Source organism: Sus scrofa, chromosome 13, assembly GCF_000003025.6.
Source record: "Sus scrofa isolate TJ Tabasco breed Duroc chromosome 13, Sscrofa11.1, whole genome shotgun sequence".
Taxonomy (NCBI): Eukaryota; Metazoa; Chordata; class Mammalia; order Artiodactyla; family Suidae; genus Sus; species Sus scrofa.
Window position 1 is genome coordinate 79,555,016 of NC_010455.5, and position 18,623 is coordinate 79,573,638.

The 18,623-nt window shown below is 41.0% G+C and overlaps 1 protein-coding gene across 7 annotated transcripts in view; it reads right to left on the minus strand.

Moving 5' to 3' along the window:
- The window catches only part of PIK3CB (phosphatidylinositol-4,5-bisphosphate 3-kinase catalytic subunit beta), a 183,808-nt gene that overhangs the window by 127,983 nt on the left and 37,202 nt on the right, over nt 1-18,623 (minus strand). For 4 of the 7 annotated variants that reach the window (XM_021069526.1, XM_021069529.1, XM_021069528.1 and 1 more), the window contains exons 2-3: nt 16,049-16,107; nt 10,605-10,710 (exon numbers count right to left, since the gene is read on the minus strand). The exons of 1 other annotated variant lie outside the window; for it this stretch is intronic. The gene's annotated coding sequence lies outside the window, so the exon portion shown is untranslated. Of the gene's footprint in view, nt 1-10,604; nt 10,711-15,730; nt 16,018-16,048; nt 16,108-18,623 lie in introns of those variants that run through there. 2 more of the 7 variants (XM_021069524.1, XM_021069525.1) reach the window with 2 other exon arrangements.

An 18,623-nucleotide genomic window follows, 5' to 3' on the forward strand; every position in this document is an offset into this window, starting at 1 on the left:
AAGCTCCAGTAAGCTACCCTAATTGTTTATAAGTAAAATTCTAATGTCTTCCAAAGAAAATGTGGAATATTTATACAAGTTCTTAATTTAATGTATTTATCTACAACTTGGCATGAACACATAACCTCAGAGTTATTTCTTCTCCCATAATGTTTCTATTCACTATAATACCATGAGAAGGTTTGTAGTCAGGACATGGATAAAGTTATAGCACTACAAGTAGCCTGACTGTGAAAACAAGGAACCAACAGTGAGGAAAAGAAGCTTTACTATCTCATATTCCTGAAAACTTGCACTGGATCAAGGTAAATGGAGACACAGTGGAAACACTTTTCTCATGACTTTTAAAGTAAATCACTAAGGAAGAAGGAAGAGTGTGATACCTTCTGAGTATAGATTCTTATTTTACATCTTAAGAACTAAGATATAAGATGACTTTGCAAAGGCCACTGTGGTGGTAACTGCTTTTCCCTTTCCACAGTTATGAGACTGTGGCTGTGCACTTGGCACACTAAATGTTCCAACCTCCTGTGCAGTAAGAAAGATCATGTACTAAGTTCTCTTCAGTGGACTATTGAGTGGAAATGACCTGTGCCATTTCAGGTGAGGGCTTTTAAGAAAGTCAGTGTGACACCTATACCTTCTCTTTCCTCTTCCAGTGATCACAGAGAATGAAAGAGTCATGAAAGAAACTACTTGGAAGAGGTCAATCCACTTTAGACTGTTCCATGAATAAGAAATAAACATCTATTATGTTTGAGACATTATTAATTTTCAGTCTGTTAGAGCAATTTGTATTTTTCTAGTCAAAAATGTAGTTTAGGTAGCTGCAAGGCCATGATTAAAACCTACATGTGAACACAAAAGACCCCAAACACGAAAACAATCTTGAGAAAGAACAAGGCCGGAAGTATCATGCCCTCTGATTTCAAACTATATATACTACAAAGCTACAGTGATCAAAACAGTATGGTACTGAAGTTCTCTTATGGTGCAGTGAGTTAAGGATCTGGCATTGTCACTGCATGGGTTTGATCCCTGTCATAGGAACTTCCACATGCCTCAGGCGTGGCCAAATAAACCAAAACAAAACAAAAACCAGTATGGTACTAGCACAAAAACAGATCAAGGGAAAAGAATAGAGAACTCAGAAATGAACTCATATGGTCAATTAACCTATAACAAAGAAGGCATGGATATATAAAGACAATCCCATCAATAAATGGTTTCTTGGAAAACTGGACAGCTACATGCTAAATAATCAAACTGAACTATTTTCTCATACTAAATACAAAAATAAACTCAAAATGGATTTAAGACTTAAATGTCTGGGGAGTTCCCTGGTGGTCTAGTGTTCAGCATTCAGCGCTTTCACCACTGCATCCCAGGTTCATTCCTGGGAACTGAGGGGTCTGGGAACAGAGATTTCACATCAAGCTGCTACATACTGCAGCCAAAAAATAAATTGAAAAAAAAAAAGATGTCTGAAACCCATAAAACCCCTACAAGAAAACATAGGCTGTTTGCCCTCTGACAATGATCTTGGCAAAATATGGGGGGGTATGTCTCCCAGGCAAGGGGAACAAAACCAAAAATAAATAAGGAGTTCTCATTGTCGCTCAGTGGGTTAAAAACTCAACACTGTATCCATAATGATGTGAGTTCCATCCCTGGCCTTGCTCAGCGGGTTAAGGACCCAGCGTGACCGTAAGCTGCTGCATAGGTCACAGATGCAGCTCAGATCCAGTGTTGCTATGGCTGTGGCATAGGCTGGCAGCTGCAGTCCCAATTGGAGCCCTGGCCTAAGAACTTCCATATGCCTCAGGTGTAGACATAAAAAGGAAAAAAGAAAAAACAAAACAAAACACAACAAATGAGACTAGGAGTTCCCAGCGTGGCTCAGCAGAAACGAATCTAACTGCATCCATGAGGACACAAGTTCAAACCCTGGCCTCGTGCAGTGGGTTAAGGACCTGATATTGTCATGAGCTGTGACATAGGTCACAGACACAGCTTGGATCTGGTGTCGCTGTTGCTGTAGCTGTGGCGTAGGCCGGTGGCTCCAATTGGACCCCTAGCCTGGGAATCTCCATAGGCTGTGGGCATGGCCCTAAAAAGACGAAAGACAAAAAAAAAAAAAATTAGACCACATCAAACTAAGATGGCTTTGCACAGAGAAGGAACAAAACAAAAAGGCAGCCTACTGAATGAGGGAAGATTTGGAAACAATACATCCAATAAGGGGTTAACACCCAAAATACTATGAAAATAGAGCTACGCATATCACTACAAATGAATCTTACTAACAATGTCAAGAGAATTCAAAAAAGAATATGCACAATATGATTCCATTTACTTATACATCAATAAAAAGTCAAGAAAGTTCCTATGTGGTGCAGAGGGTTAAGGATTCAGTGTTGCCATACCTATGGTGCAAGTCACAACTGCTGCATGGGTTCAATCCCTGGCCCAGGAACTTCCACATGCCGCAGGTGGGGTGCGGCAAAAAAAAGTCAAATACTGTTCAGAGATACAAACATAGACGGTAAAGTCAGAAAGAAAAGCAAGAAAATAACAAAAAATTCAGCAAAGTGTAGCTCAGAGAGAAGAAGGGAGACACAATAGAGGAAGGGACACATGACTAGTCTGGTTATTGTGCAGTTGCTCATTTTTTATCATTCTTTAAATTATAAATTTAAGTTCTCAGGTGCTCTTCCGTACAGATGCTCAATTTCACACTTTTTAAAATGCAATAACACATAGAAAGCCCCTTCACAGCACATGGCACAGAGAATCCAATTGAAGGGAACCCATTCCCACTTTACTGTGCCTGTGACCTAAGTGTTGGAGACAATCAAGCCCAAGTGCTAGAGTTTTCCTATCACCCAGAGCTGCTTCTCCTCCAACATGATTTCCACCTAAGAATCCTGTCCATCCTCACGCCCCTACCACTTCTCCTTATAATCTTTGTCTTTACCTCTAGATTCTAGGGGAGAAGGACATTAGCATCTAGAGCAAGGAGTTGTGATCCTGCTAAACTCTATCCCTGCGAGCCTTGCTGAAATCTAGATAGTTCCTGAATGACAGGGAAAGGCTTTCATCGTTGAGGTCCTGCACAGTGCCTGCTACAGGACCTCAGAAACTATTTACTGAATGAAATAAAGTGAATAAATAAACTCTTACATTACAAAGCTAAGCTACTAGTGGAAAATAAGATTAAAGTTTAAAATCAGGCTGGTGCTTCCTTACGTTCCCTAGACCTCCTTCAGAGCTGCTTTTTTTTTTTTTTTTTTTTGCTTTTTAGGGCCACACCTGCGGCATATGGAGGTTCCCAGGCTAGGGGTCAAGTTGGAGCTACAGCTATGGCCTATGCCACAGCAACATGAATCCCAGCCACGTCTTCATCCTACAACATAGCTCATGGCCACCTGGATCCTAAACCCACTGATTGAGGCCAGGGATCAAATCCGTATCCTCCTGGATCCTAGTCGAGTTTGTTAACTGCTGAGTCCCAATCCTTCATAGCTTTAAAGACAATCTCTTGGCTGCTCAGGAACAACAGAAAGACAATTCCAGAGTTGCTTTAAAACCTTTGCCCAGGAGTTCCCGTCGTGGCGCAGTGGTTAGCGAATCCGACTAGGAACCATGAGGTTTCGGGTTTGGTCCCTGCCCTTGCTCAGTGGGTTAACGATCCGGCGTTGCCGTGAGCTGTGGTGTAGGTTGCAGACACGGCTCGGATCCCGCGTTGCTGTGGCTCTGGCGAAGGCTGGTGCCTACAGCTCCGCTTAGACCCCTAGCCTGGGAACCTCCATGTGCCGCGGGAGCGGCCCAAGAAATAGCAACAACAACAACAAAAGAAAAAAGACAAAAAGACAAAAAGACAAAAAAAAAAAAAAAAAAAAAAAAACCTTTGCCCAGGAGTTCCCGTCGTGGCGCAGTGGTTAATGAATCCAACTAGGAACCATGAGGTTGCGGGTTCAGTCCCTGCCCTTGCTCAGTGGGTTAACGATCCGGTGTTGCCGTGAGCTGTGGTGTAGGTTGCAGATGCGGCTCGGATCCTGTGTTGCTGTGGCTCTGGCGTAGGCCAGAGGCTACAGCTCCGATTCGACCCCTAGCATGGGAACCTCCATATGCCGCGGGAGCGGCCCAAGAAATAGCAAAAAGACCAAAAAAAAAAAAAAAACCTTTGCCCACAAAAACAGTAGATCTGTAGTCATCAGCTGTATATAATAATCTCCATTCATTAATAATTCTTAAAACTCTGAATATGATAATCTCCATTCATTAATAATTCTTAAAACTCTGAATAAAAAATTTAGATCCTTCTTTGAAGTAACATAAATGATTTTATATTTCAATTTTTACCGTTTTATTTTAAAAATTACACTTAAACTGCACTATGTATAGTCCATAAAACCAGCTCATCCTCCACATAAACAAAACATGATATTTAATAACATATGTAACTGTTTAGAAGCTCTTATATTGGAAAACTGTATTGAAATCAACAAGGCAGCCATTTACACTGCCTTTTATATACTACTTCCTCTGTCATGTGGCAGTCAAAAGGCTTAGTGAGACACTTGCAGCAAAGAAAACAGTTTTGAAAGGTCATGCTACACAGATAGCCAGGATTTCTTTCACAATATCCTTACTGTCTATATGACAATCTAACCACAGTTATTTTCTGAGTAAAAGCAAAAAGCATGTTATCAAAGGACCAGAAACAGCAGGCACTCAACAATATCATCTTTATGAATATTTTTCTAATGCATAAACATTCAGGGCTTATTAAAGAAAAGAATACCAAAGTGAAGACAAAAAACTGGAGAAAGAGGAACAGTGAAAACTGGAAGACAAGTTTAAGCCACTCAGTTTATTCATAATGTTCATACACGATAAGAAGCTTCTTTTTTTTTTTTTTTCTTTTTTTTCTTTGGCCGCACCCACAGCATATGAAAGTTACCAGCGCAGGGGCTGAATCCTAGCTGTAGCAACCCATGCCACACCTGTGGCAACACTGGATCCTTAACCCAATGTGCCACAGCAGGAACTCCAAGAAGCTTCTAAAGTAAACTTTTTCAAATTGAAACATGTGACTTAGCAAGGAAAATTAAATATTAATTATAATATTAATATAATATTATATATTATATAAATATTAATTATATTAATTATAATATTGAAGCCAATGAATATGATCTACTTCAAAATTTCCAAATCTTAATGGCAATTGCAAATAAGGTACAAAGCTTCAAAAACCTTTCTACAGGAGCTGTAATCCCATCAGCATCCTCCCCCTTAACAACTTTTACTGGTCTATTATCCATCTGATAAAGGGATGGCTTTACCTAACTGTTACTTGGACAATACGTCAGTCAACAGCAAGATGACAATCTGTCCAACTCCTTATAAATTTCCAATTTCCAAGTGTATCTTTTGGGGAAAAAAGGCAGTCTAACTCAATCACCTCTCCAACTCCAGGAGATAATAGTTATGCACAGCAATGAAAACATACAGCTTTCTCCTAAACCAAGTACTGGAAGTACTGAGTACATTAGACATCCACAGCCAAGTTACAGAGACATAAATTTTTGGCAACACATTCTTTTCAAGGTTGTGAGGATCTCTCACTGAAATTTAACTAGGAGACAACATTCTTTACCAGTTCTGACCTTATAGCAGAGCATGAGAATTTGTGTTATTTCTAAAACTACCAGAAGGAGTTCCCGTCGTGGTGCAGCAGAAACAAATCTGATTAGGAACCATGAGGTTTCGGGTTCCATCCCCGGCTTCGTTCAGTGGGTTGAGGATCGGGTGTTGCCATGAGCTGTGGTGTAGGTGTAGGTCGCAGACCCGGCTCGGATCTGGTGTTGCTGTGGCTGTGGTGTAGGCCAGTAGCTGTAGCTCCAATTACACACCTAGTCTGGGAACTTCCATATGCCAAGGGTGTAGCCCTAAAAAGACAAAAGGGGGAAAAAAAATACCAGAAAACAATCTACAATAAACATTCTTTTAAGGAAAGAATACACTTAAATCATCCTACTCCTCAGGACTTCTCTTGTGGTGTAGTGAGTTAAAGATCCAGCATTGCCACTGCAGTCATTAGGTCACTGCTGTAGCTCGGGTTCAGTCCCTGGGAACTTCATGTCGCAGCATGGCCAAAAAAAAAAAAATCCTACTGCTCAAGACTGAAGATACAATATAAACCAAATCCAGGCAAAGATGTAGAGAAATTGTAAGCCTTCTATATTACTCGTAGGAATGTGAAACGGTGCAACACTTGTGGAAGAGTATGGCAGTTCCTAAAATACTACACAGATTTACCAAATGATCCAGCAATTCTACTTCTGGATATATACCAAAAAGAATTAAAAGCAGGGAGTCAGACAGATATTTGTACACCCATGTTCACAGCAGCATTATTAACAACAGCCAAAAGGTGGAAACAACCCAAGTTTCCCTCAATAGATGGGAGGATAAACAAAATGTGGTATATACATATAATAAAGTATTATTCAGCCTGAAAAAGGACATTGTGACACATGCTACAACATAGATGAACCTTAAGACATCACGCTAAGTGAAATAAACCAGCCATGAAAGGGCAAACACTATTATGATTCCACTTACATGAGCTATCCAGATCAGGCAAATTCACTGAGATAGAAAAGTAGAATAGTAGTTATCAAGGGATCGGGGTAATAAAAAAGTTGTGGAGATAGACAGTGGTGATGGTAGGTGAATGTATTATTTAGTGAACAATGTATTGAAATAATCATGGCCTCCAGTCCCTTGTGCATTACTTTTTACCAAGCCTACATACCCAGTTACTCTAACCACCAATGTCAATTTCTCATTTCCATCTTTTTTTGGAGAGGGGTGCTTTTGTCTTTTTAGGGCCACAGCTGCGGCATATGGAAGTTTCCAGGCTAGGGGGTCTGACTGGAGCTGTAGCCACCGGCTTACACCAGAGCCACAGCAACTCGGGATCCGAGACGCATCTTCGACTTACACCACAGCTAATGGCAACGCCAGATCCTCAACCCACTAAGCGAGGCCAGGGATCGAACCAGCAACCTCATGGTTCCTAGTCAGATTCATTTCCGCTGCGCCACAACAGTAACTCCTCATTTCCATCTTAAAGGTTATGCTTGCTTAACTGAAGCTGCCTACCATGGCATGATAGTTTATCTTAAACTGAACCTTAACAATTGCTCAGGGAGTTCCCATCGTGGCGCAGTGGTTAACGAATCCGACTAGGAACCATGAGGTTGCAGGTTCAGTCCCTGCCCTTGCTCAGTGGGTTAAAGATCTGGCGTTGCCGTGAGCTGTGGTGTAGGTTGCAGACGCGGCTCGGATCCTGCGTTGCTGTGGCGCTGGCGTAGGCCAGTGGCTACAGCTCCGATTCGACCCCTAGCCTGGGAACCTCCATATGCCACGGGAGTGGCCCAAAGAAATAGCAAAAAGACAAAAAAAAAAAAACAATTGCTCAGAAATCCTTTCTATTCTATCCCGGTGATAGTATTAAGTTTCTCTACCACGGTCTCTGGCCTGGTCATTCCAATAGTTTCCTAGCTGATCTTCTTGTTTCCCCTCTACTTCTATAATCCATCTTTGATGAAGCAGCCACAAGAATCTTTAAAACATGTATCATATTATGACACTTTTCTGTGTAAAATCTTCCTTAAATGACTTCCTTGGGTCTGAGCTCTTCACCATGGCCATAGGGACCAACGTGGCCTGGCCCTGCCTACTTCTTCAGCCTCACATCATGACAGTATTTTCTTCATCCCCTTTGTTTCAGAACACTGGATTTCTTTCCATTCCTCAAACACATCAAGCTCTTTTCCGCCTTGAGATTTTTACACTAGTTTTATTTTCAAATGACTGAATGAATCCCTCTCTTTCATATCTCACCTTTAAGTCACCTCCTCAGAAGTAGCCCAGTCACTCTATCAACTATCCTCCTCACATCACATTATAATTTGGCATTTTTCTTGTATTTTTCAATTAGTGGCTCCACAAAAACAATGATCTTGTCAATACAAGTGTTTGGCAAAAAGCAGGTGTTTAATGAATATTTTTTGAATTTGGTAATTACTCAACAACATTTTTTCTAAATGTTTTCTTCTTTTAGGATCCCAACCTCACCACTGATTATTTGCCTAGAAGATAACCTCAATCTCTACCTTATTTTGAAAAGTAGGATAAAAAAAACTCTACAGTTTTCTTTCTCTGCTTAAAAACTCCTTTTTTAAATGAATTTTTATTACAGTTGATTTACAATGTCTCTTCAATTTCTGTTGTACAGCAAAATAACCCAATCACCCACAGTTTGCTGTGCTGTATAATAGGGCCCCATTGCCGATCCATTCCAAATATAAGAGTTTCCATCCAAAATCCCTGAACTGCCTGTCCATCCCACTCCCTCCTGCAACCCTCTGGGGAGCACAGGTCTGCTCTCCTTGGCTGTGATCTGCTCCTGTTTTGTACATAGGATCATCTGTGCCATTGACTTTTTTTTTTTTTTGCTTTTATTTAGGGTCACACCCTCGGCATATGGAATTTCCCAGGCTAGGGGTCAAATTGGAGCTACAGCTGCCAGCCTACACCACACCACCACCAACACAGGATCTGAGCCACATCTTCGATCTACACCACAGCCCACAGCAATGCTGAGTGAGGCCAGGGACTGACCCGCATCCTCACGGATACTAGTTGGATTCATTTCTGCTTCGCCACAACAGGAACACCCTGTGCCATATTTTAGATGCTACATATAAGTGATATCATATACTGTTTGTCTTTTTCTTTCTGGCTTACTTCACTTAGTATGGGAATCTCTAATTCCATTCATGTTGCTGCAAATGGCATTAGTTTTTCATTTAATAGCTGAGCAGTATTCCACTGTGTATATGTATCACATCTTAATCCATTCGTCTGCCAAGGGACATTTAGGTTGTTTAATGGCTTAGCTATTGAGAATAGTGCTGCGATGAGCATAGGGGTGCATGTATATTTTTCAAGGAAACTTTTATCCAGATATATGCCCAGGAGTGAGATTGCTGCATCATATGGCAGTTCTATATTTAGTTTTTTGAGGTACCTCCATACTGTTTTCCACAGTGGTTGTACCAACTTACATTCCCAGCAACAGTGAAGGAGGGTAAAAAACTCCTTGATTCATCTTCTCCTCCCTTCCTCTAGTTTCTAAGCAGAAAGGTCATTACTTTTTTTTTTCTTTCTTCTTTTTTGGGGCCGCACCCTCGGCATATGAAGGTTCCCAGGCTAGAGGTCGAATTGGAGCTACAGCTGCCAGCCTACACCACGGCCACAGCAACGCCAGATCCAAGCCACATCTGGGATCTACAGATCCTTAACCCGCTGAGCGAGGCCAGGGATCAAACCCATTCCAAGCCAGATTCATTTCTGCTGCACCACAACGGGAACTCCACTTCTAGCCACTCTTGAATTCACATATATAACTTCTTTCCATAGTCCCTGCCAAATCTGCCTTTGAAGTCTATCCTGACAAATTAACTCTCAGACCACCAACTTCCACTCCCAGCACTCATTCAGGTAGTCATTATTTCACATACTAGCACTTACCACAGTAAATGCGTTAGGCACCTAACTTGCCTATCACCCCAGACTAACAGGCAAGATAACCCCAGGAAGGGAAGGTCCACCCTTGTTATACTGTTAACAAGGGTGGACCATGTGATTCATCACCCAAACCAGCAGACAAGAGTAAAAAGGGCATAAAACAGTTGAATAAGTATACAATGTTATATGACAATTATATTTAAACATATTTAAATAAAGTTGGGTATTAAATGATCTCCAAGAGGATTAAACCAAGATATACAGTGTCACACTGTAACTCTAGTGTTTAGGAAAATGACTGCTGCATCCACTACTATATATTGGTTTAATAAATTACTTAAGGAGTTCCCGTTGCGGCACAGTAGAAACAAATCCAACTAATATCCACGAGCAGGCAGGTTCGATCCCTGCCCTCACTCAGTGGCTGAATGATCTGGCGTTTCCGTGAGCTGTGGTGCAGGTCGCAGAATCGGCTTGGATCCCGAGTTGCTGAGGCTGTGGCGTAGGCCAACAGCTGCAGCTCTGATTTGTTCCTGGCCTGGGGAACTTCCATATGCCACAGGAGCAGTCCTAAAAAACAAAACAAACAAACAAACAAATAAATTACTTAAAAGCTAAACTATTCATTTTATCACCTTTTCTTCACTCTTTACTACATTACAAGCTTAGTTTTCAGCCACAAACATCATCCTGAAATGGCCTCTGCAGGGACCAGCAATAACCTCCTCACTGACAAATCCAAAAAGCTTTCACTTTTCAATTAACCTCTCTAAAAGCTTTAGACATTACTGACTCCTCCTCCCTCCCTCAGGAAGCTGAGTTAAATCTGGAAAATATAATCCTAAATATCCAGACTATCTTAAAATAAGGCCTAGAATTTCCTCCCCATCCCCAGCCCAGATTAACTAAAAAATTTAGAATCTAACAATAGTCACATCTTCCTTCAATATTTAACATCTGTTAGCATAAGAAAAGATACAAAATTGGATACTTACCTTGAAATGAAAGCCCCCATTTTAGTTTTTTAGGAAAACAAATGGCATCACTTATTTTTTAAAAGTGAAGGTTTCATGGAAGATTTTTTTCAGGTTAGAAGACACACTACAAAAAAGGGTGAAGATAAAAAGTATTAACACCTAAATGAACAAATTTAAAATAACTTCATTACTTATATGACATAATGCTTATAACTCTGTATTTCTACATATGGGGAAACATATGAACCATGATATTAAAATCACCTTAACCCACTGAGGGAGTCCAGGGGTCAAACCCTCATCCTCATGGATACTAGTCGGGTTTACAACTGAGTCACAATGGTTACTCCTACCACCTCTTTCTTGAAATTGCTTTTCTATAATATGCTAGTTTTCTACTTCTCAATCTATTTCTTTTCTTTTTTTTTCTTTTTTTTTTCTTTTGCCATTTCTAGGGCCACTCTCGCGGCATATGGAGGTTCACAGGCTAGGGGTCTAATCAGAGCTGTAGCCACTGGCCCACACCAGGGCCACAGCAACTCGGGATCCGAGCCTCATCTGCAACCTACACCACAGTTCACAGCAACGCCGGATCCTTAACCCACTGAGCAAGGGCAGGGATTGAACCCGCAACCCCATGGTTCCGAGTCGGATTCGTTAACCAATGAGGCACAACGAGAAATCCTCTACTTCTCAATCTATTGCTCCACCTACATTACAAGCTCCTAACCATGAGTAGCTTATTTTATTTTTCCCCTTTTCGTTAGTGTAATATTTGGCACACACAAAATACATGGAAAAAATGCATATAAACAAGCATAAGATTTACACTGTATGGAGTTCCCATCGTGGCGCAGTGGAAACGAACCTGACTAGGAACCATGAGGTTGTGGGTTCGAAACCTGGCCTCGCTCAGTGGGCTGAGGATCCAGCATTGTCGTGAGCTGTGCTGTGGGTCACAGATGCAGCAGATCTGGTATTGCTGTAGCTGTGGTGTAGGCTGGCAGCTGCAGCTGCAATTCAACCCCTAGCCTGGGAACCTCCATATGCCATGGGTGTGGCCCTAAAAAAGACAAAAAAAAAAAAAAAGAAAAGAAAGATTTACACTGTAAATTGTAAATCGCCATACCATATGTGAACACCCATAACATTATCTACGTGCTCCTCTCCTCCCAACCTTTATCCTGACCCTCTTTTTTGGGGGGTGTGGGTGGGACACCCACAGCATGAAAAGTTCCCAAACCAGGGATTAAAAAATAAACTTGCCCCAAAACAGCAACCTGAGTCCCTGCAGTGACAATGCTAGGTCCTTAACATGCTGCACCACAAGATAATTCCCCAATCTTTATCTTAAATATTTATTATTCCATGACTTTTTTTTAGCTTTTTAGGGCCGTACCTGCAGCATATGGAAGTTCTCAGGCTAGGGGTCAGAGCTGCACCTCCCAGCCTACGCCACAGCCACAGCCATGCCAGATATAAGCCACATCTGCACCTACACTGGATCCTTAACCCACTGAGCCAGGCCAGGGATTGAACCTGTATCCTCATGGATACCAGTCAGGTTCATAACCCACTGAGCCACAACAGGAATGCCTCCAATACTTTTTAAAGCAGAACTTTGCCACACATGTCCCTGAACAATATTTTGTTTAGGTCTGTGTCCCCTGCTCCCTTCTTCACATGATAAATTGGTAGGCTGAATGGAGTCTTCAGGGACTTGAATTTTTTCACTCAATATTTTCCTAAGCTGTATCTGTGTTACATTTTCATTGGTCTATACAGCATTTCTTTATATAAATATGACACAAAGTATTAATCTATTCTGTTGACAAACGCTTGGGTGGTATGGTTCTTTGCTTTTATCAACATTATCATACAAGTCTCTAGAAAAATTCCGTTAGGGTATGCTACAAACCTAGAAGTGGATAAACTGGCAGGTCATAAGACATCCAAATTCCGAAGTTGACAAAAAATGCCAAATTGGGGGAAGTGAGGGTGAGCCAAATTGTCTTCCTATTGAATCACTTTAGTGATTATTGATAGAAAACATCTTCTCCAATACCTGGTAAAGTCAGATTTCTTAATTTGTGGCAATACAGAACATATAAAATGGCACTATGATTTCAGTTTGTACTTGATTAGGTTGAAGATCTTTTCATAAATTTATTAACTATCTACATTCCTTTCTTTGTTCCTCTGTTCATTAACAGTTTTGAGGAGTTCCCGTCGTGGCGCAGTGGTTAACGAATCCGACTAGGAACCATGAGGTTGCGGGTTTGGTCCCTGCCCTTTCTCAGTGGGTTAAGGATCTGGCGTTGCCGTGAGCTGTGGTGTAGGTCGCAGATGCAGCTCGGATCCCGTGTTGCTGTGGCTCTGAGGTAGGCTGGCAGCCACGGCTCCAATTAGACCCCTAGCCTGGGAACCTCCATATGCCGCGGGAGCAGCCCAAGAAATGGCAAAAAGACAAAAATTAAAAATAAAAAAATAAAAATAAAAAACAGTTTTGAGGTAATTTTACTGAATTATCTTTTTCTTACTAATATGTCTGTACATTCAGAACCAGGACTGGCTACATAATTTGCAGTGCTCAGTGCAAAATTAAAAAAAGCAGGGCTACTTATTCAGAAATTAAGAATTTTAAGACAGTGATAGCTTAGCCTTAAAGTGTAGGGCCTGTGTGATTTGCACAGATTGTATATCTATGAAGGCAGGCCTATTCAGGACACTAATGCTCAATGACATACACTACAATTTCCCCCCAGATTTATGGTTTACCTTTTCATTGTCTTTATGGTAACTTTAGATGAACGTTAATTTTAATGTAGTCAAAAATAGTCAACTGTTTCTTTTGTTGTTGTTTTTTTGGGGTTTTTTTTTTTGCCTTTTCTAGGGCCGCACCTGTCGCATATGGAGGTTCCCAGGCTAGGGGTCTAATAGGACCTGTAGCCACCAGCCTACACCACAGCCACAGCAATTTGGGATCCTTAACCCACTGAGCAAGGCCAGGGATCAAACCTGCAACCTCATGGTTCCTAGTCGGATTCGTTAACCACTGCGCCACGACGGGAACTCCTCAACTGTTTTTAATGTAGTCAAAAACAGTCAAATTTTCTGGCTCAATGATAAAATCCTATGGCCTTCATAAAGTTTTAAGGCTCTGCATTTTCATTTGAGCTCTAATTCACAGGTGCTTTCCAAGGGTCAGTGAGCTCACATCCTTCTCCTTTCAACCATTATGTCCCATTCTTCACAAATAACATTTTACAAAATTTCATGAGCTTTATGATAGTAGCATGCAAGCTAACATCACTTAATTCATTTCTGGGCAAGGCCACTCAAACTGGATTGGAACTTGTGCCACATGTCAAGTATGGAATTACTTACATTTGTCATTAATATTCCAAGTAAGAAGTTTTAATAAAAAATTTCAAGCATCTGGTTAGAACAATTTATACTTAAAAGAAGGGAGAAAAAGGAGTTTTGTAGTGGCTCAGCAGTAACAAACCAAACTAGTATCCAAGAGGACACAGGTTCAATTCCTGGCCTTTCTCAGTGGGTTAAGGATCTGACATTGCCATGAGCTGTGATGTAGGTCACAGACTCAAGTCAGATCTGGTGTTGCTGTGGCCGTGTTGTAGGTTGACAGCTACAGCTCCGATTTGACCCCTAGCCTGGGAACCTCCATATGTCCCAAGAGCGGCCCTAAAAAGCAAAAAAAGAAAAAAAAGCAAAAAAAAAAAAAAGAAAGAAAGAAAGAAAAGAAAGAAAACTAAATATAAAACTACCATACGATCCAGCAATCCCACTCCTGGGCATATTTCCAGACAAAACTTTCATTCAAAAAGATACATGCACCTTATCACTGCAACACTATTCACAACAGCCAAGTCATGGAAACAACTTAAATGTCCATCAACAGATGATTGGATTAAGAAGATGTGGTACATATACACAAAGGAATACTGCTCAGACAAAAAAAGAAACAAAATAATGCAATTTGCAGCAATATGGATGGAACTAGAGACACTCATACCAAGTGAAGTGAGTCAGAAAAAGAAAGACAGGAGTTCCCGTCGTGGCGCAGTGGTTAACGAATCCGACTAGGAACCATGAGGTTGCGGGTTCGGTCCCTGCCCTTGCTCAGTGGGTTAACGATCCGGCGTTGCCGTGAGCTGTGGTGTAGGTTGCAGACGCGGCTCGGATCCTGCGTTGCTGTGCCTCTGGCGTAGGCCGGAGGCTACAGCTCCGATTCGACCCCTAGCATGGGAACCTCCATATGCTGCAGGAGCAGCCCAAGAAATAGCAAAAAGACAAAAAAAAAAAAAAAAAAAAAAAAAAAAAAAGAAAAAGAAAGACAAATACAACATATTATCACTTATAACTGGAACCTAATATATGGCACAAATGAACCTATCCACAGAACAGAAACAAACTCATGGACCAGGAGAACTGACTGACCTGTGGTTGGTGAGGGGGAGGTAGTGGGATGCACTGGGAGTCTGGGGTTAGCAGACACAAACTATTGCATTTGGAGTGGATAAGCAATGAGATCCTGCTGTGTAGCACAGGGGACTATATCTAATCACTTATGATGGAAGATAACGTAAGAAAAAGAATGTATAAATATGTATAACTGGGTCACTTTGCAGAAACTGACAGAACATTGTAAAACGACTATAATAAAATTTTTTAATTAAAAAATAAATAAAACTTGATTAGTAATTTAATTCCAGTCTTGGTTTCTTTGCTTTTCTTTTTTTGCCTTTTCTAGGGCCGCTCCTGCGGCATATGGAGGTTTCCAGGTTAGGGGTTGAATTGGAGCTGTAACCACCGGCCTACGCCACAGCCACAGCCACACGGGATCCGAGCCGCATCTGCAATCCACACCACAGCTCACGGCAACGCCAGATCCTTAACTCACTGAGCAAGGCCAGGGATCGAACCGCAACCTCATGGTTCCTAGTCGGATTGTTAACCACTACGTCACGACGGGAACTCCTGGTTTCTTTGCTTTTGAAATAAGGTCAATAACATGCTTTTTAAAGTAAAGGGATTAAAAAAACAAATATTTAAATATTTAAAGTGAAAGGATGTTATAAAACAAATTTTAGAAAGATGTTAAAATATATCAAACTGCTTACTTTCCCAAAAGGAATTAGTCAACTCAAAAATAATCAATTTTGCTGGTGCAGGATGTTGATAGTGGGGTAGGCTTTGTGTGGCGGGCTGGAGTATATGGTAATTCTATGTGCTTTCTGTTGAAGTAAACCTAAAACTGCTCTAAAAAAAATAATGCCTATTTAAAAGAGAAAAGGAAAACAAAAAATAACCAATTTGACACAATATAGGTTAATAATGAATGTAAGTATACTGCTTACTCTTCTGGAACAGTTAAAATTATTCTGATTTCTTCAAACACAGAATTCAATAAAATTTATTCTTAAAGTTCTTAGTAATACCTTTAGGTAAAAGCAAAGTTGTTAATAATCTTCGACATGAAGATCCACTCACAATTTCACTGTGAAAAGAAAGAAAACAGAATTTACTAGAAGAAAAATGTTCTGGATAAATATCCATTAAACTTTAAATGGATGTGAGGGGAGGGGGGATTTCCAAAGATCATCCAAGCACTGAGAATGGCACAAGATGAAACCAAAACCCCCGCACAGATTCTGTCTCTGGTCCCTGTTCAAGTAAAAGTAGTCTTCTACAAAAACAAAATCAATCAAATACAATGCCAAGGAGTTCTCTTGTGGTACATCAAGTTAAAGATCCAACGTTTTCACTGCAGCAGCTTGGGTCGCTGCTGTGGCGCTGGTTCAATCTCTGGCCTGAGAACTTCCACATGCCGTGGATGTGGCCAAAAACTAAACAAAACAAAAAACTATACTTTATAATTATGCAATTTACATATGAATTGGCTAAACTATTCTCTTTAAGTAACAATGATTTCAATCTCCCAACCTCTACCTATAAGTAAGCAAGCAAAACCATCTAAATTCCAATATAACAAAAAAGAAACAGACTCACAGATATAGAAAACAAACTGTGGTCACCAGTAAGTGGGAGGGGGGAGAGAGCAATGATAAGGGTAGGGGATCAAGAGGTACAAACTACTACATATAAAATAAGCTACGGGAGTTCCTGTCTTGGCACAGCAGAAACGAATCCAACTAGGAACCATGAGGTTGCAGTTCAATTCCGGGCCTCACTCAGTGGGTTAAGGATCCAGTGTTGGTGTGAGCTGTGGTATAGGTCACAGACTCAACTTGGATCTGGCATTACTGTGGCTCTGGTGTAGGCTGACAGCTGTAGCTCCAAATGGACCCCTAGCCTGGGAACCTCCATATGCCCGAGTGCAGCCCTAAAAAAAAGAAAGAAAAAAAAAAAAAAGCTAAAAAGGGAGTTCCCGCTATGGCACAATGGGTTAAGGATCCGCTGTTGCCGAAACTGTGGCAATCGCAGCTGCAGCTCACATTTGGTCTCTGACTCAGGAACTTCCATATGCCACAAGTGTGGCAAAAAAAACCAAAAAAATTATAAACACACACTGTATAGGAGTTCCTGTCATGGCCCAGCAATAACGAACCAGACAGTATCCACGAGGATGGGTGTTCAATCCCTGGCCCTGCTGGGTGGGTTGGGTATCAGGCATTGCCGTGAGCTGTGGTGCTGAGTCGCAGATGTGGCTCAGATCCTGTGTTGCTCCCTGGGAACTTCCATGTGCTGCACCTGCGACCCTAAAAAGCAAAAAAAAAGGTAAATAGAGTTCGCAACCCAAATCTCCTCCTGAAACTAAAATGGTGAGATAACCTGTATCCTGAACTGTCCTCCATAATGAATTGTATCATATCTCATATCATCCATCTCTCATTTACCTAAAATGCAAAACATTATTTGACTAAATTCCGGTAATACGAAGACTAAGTATGAGAGTCTGGGGTGTGAACCTCTGGTGCCTTGCAGATGCTGCTCATTCCAGCACCCTGTCCATCAGACCAGCTCCTATGCACCTGCACCAGGCACCAGATCAGGTAACATTTTCTCTAGAACCCCTCCTGATCTCCAAAAACTCACTGGGAACCTGCTATGACTTGTATGTATCTCACTTACTATAGTGCATTACAAATATTAGTTTGCTTGTTTCCCCTGAAAGACTATGGATCCCTCAGAACAAGGAGAGTCATATTCATACTTACAACCCAAGTACCAGCAAAACGCTTCTGATTATGGCAGGTAATCAAAAATATTCACTGAATGAATTAAAGAACATACATATGTAGCTAAAATCCCACTTATATTCTGCTTAACCCAACAGGCATTTTACTTAATTCAGTGCCTATTATTAAGGAAACAAGTCCAATAACAATACTTTTCCTTACTATAATATATCAGTATCTTAGATGTAAAGCTTTCCATGATGGGAACTCCAGTATGTCTTTTAAAAGATAATAAAGGAGTTCCTGTTGTGGTTCAGTGGTTAACAAATCCGACTAGGAACCATGAGGTTGTGGGTTTGATCCCTGCCCTCGCTCAGTGGGTTAAGGATCTCGTGCTGCCGTGAGCTGTGGTGTAGGTCGCAGATGAGGCTTTGATCTGGCGTTGCTGTGGCTCTGGCATAGGCTGGCAGCTGTAGCTTCGATTAGACCCCTAGCCTGGGAACTTCCATATGCCATGGGTGTGGCCCTAGAAAAGACAAGAAAAAAAAAAAGATAATAAAGAAAAAAACCTGATGTTAGAGTGCTAAATTTTTATGACATTTTGTTCATTTTTTTTGTTTTAAAGGAATTGCAAGATATAATGATAAATATAACATTATCAAAAAAATAACATTTTATAATGAGGTAGACATGGTCTTAGGGACAAAGCATTCCTCAGTATCTCAAACACTAACTTATACAGGCATTCCCACATGAGCTGTCTCAAATGGCCTGAGAAAAAGGAATCAGAGAACAGAATAATCAACTAGTCACATACACCCAGGTGTTCCCAATTCAGGATAGGTTTTCAAGTTTTATCAAATACAAGTAAAAA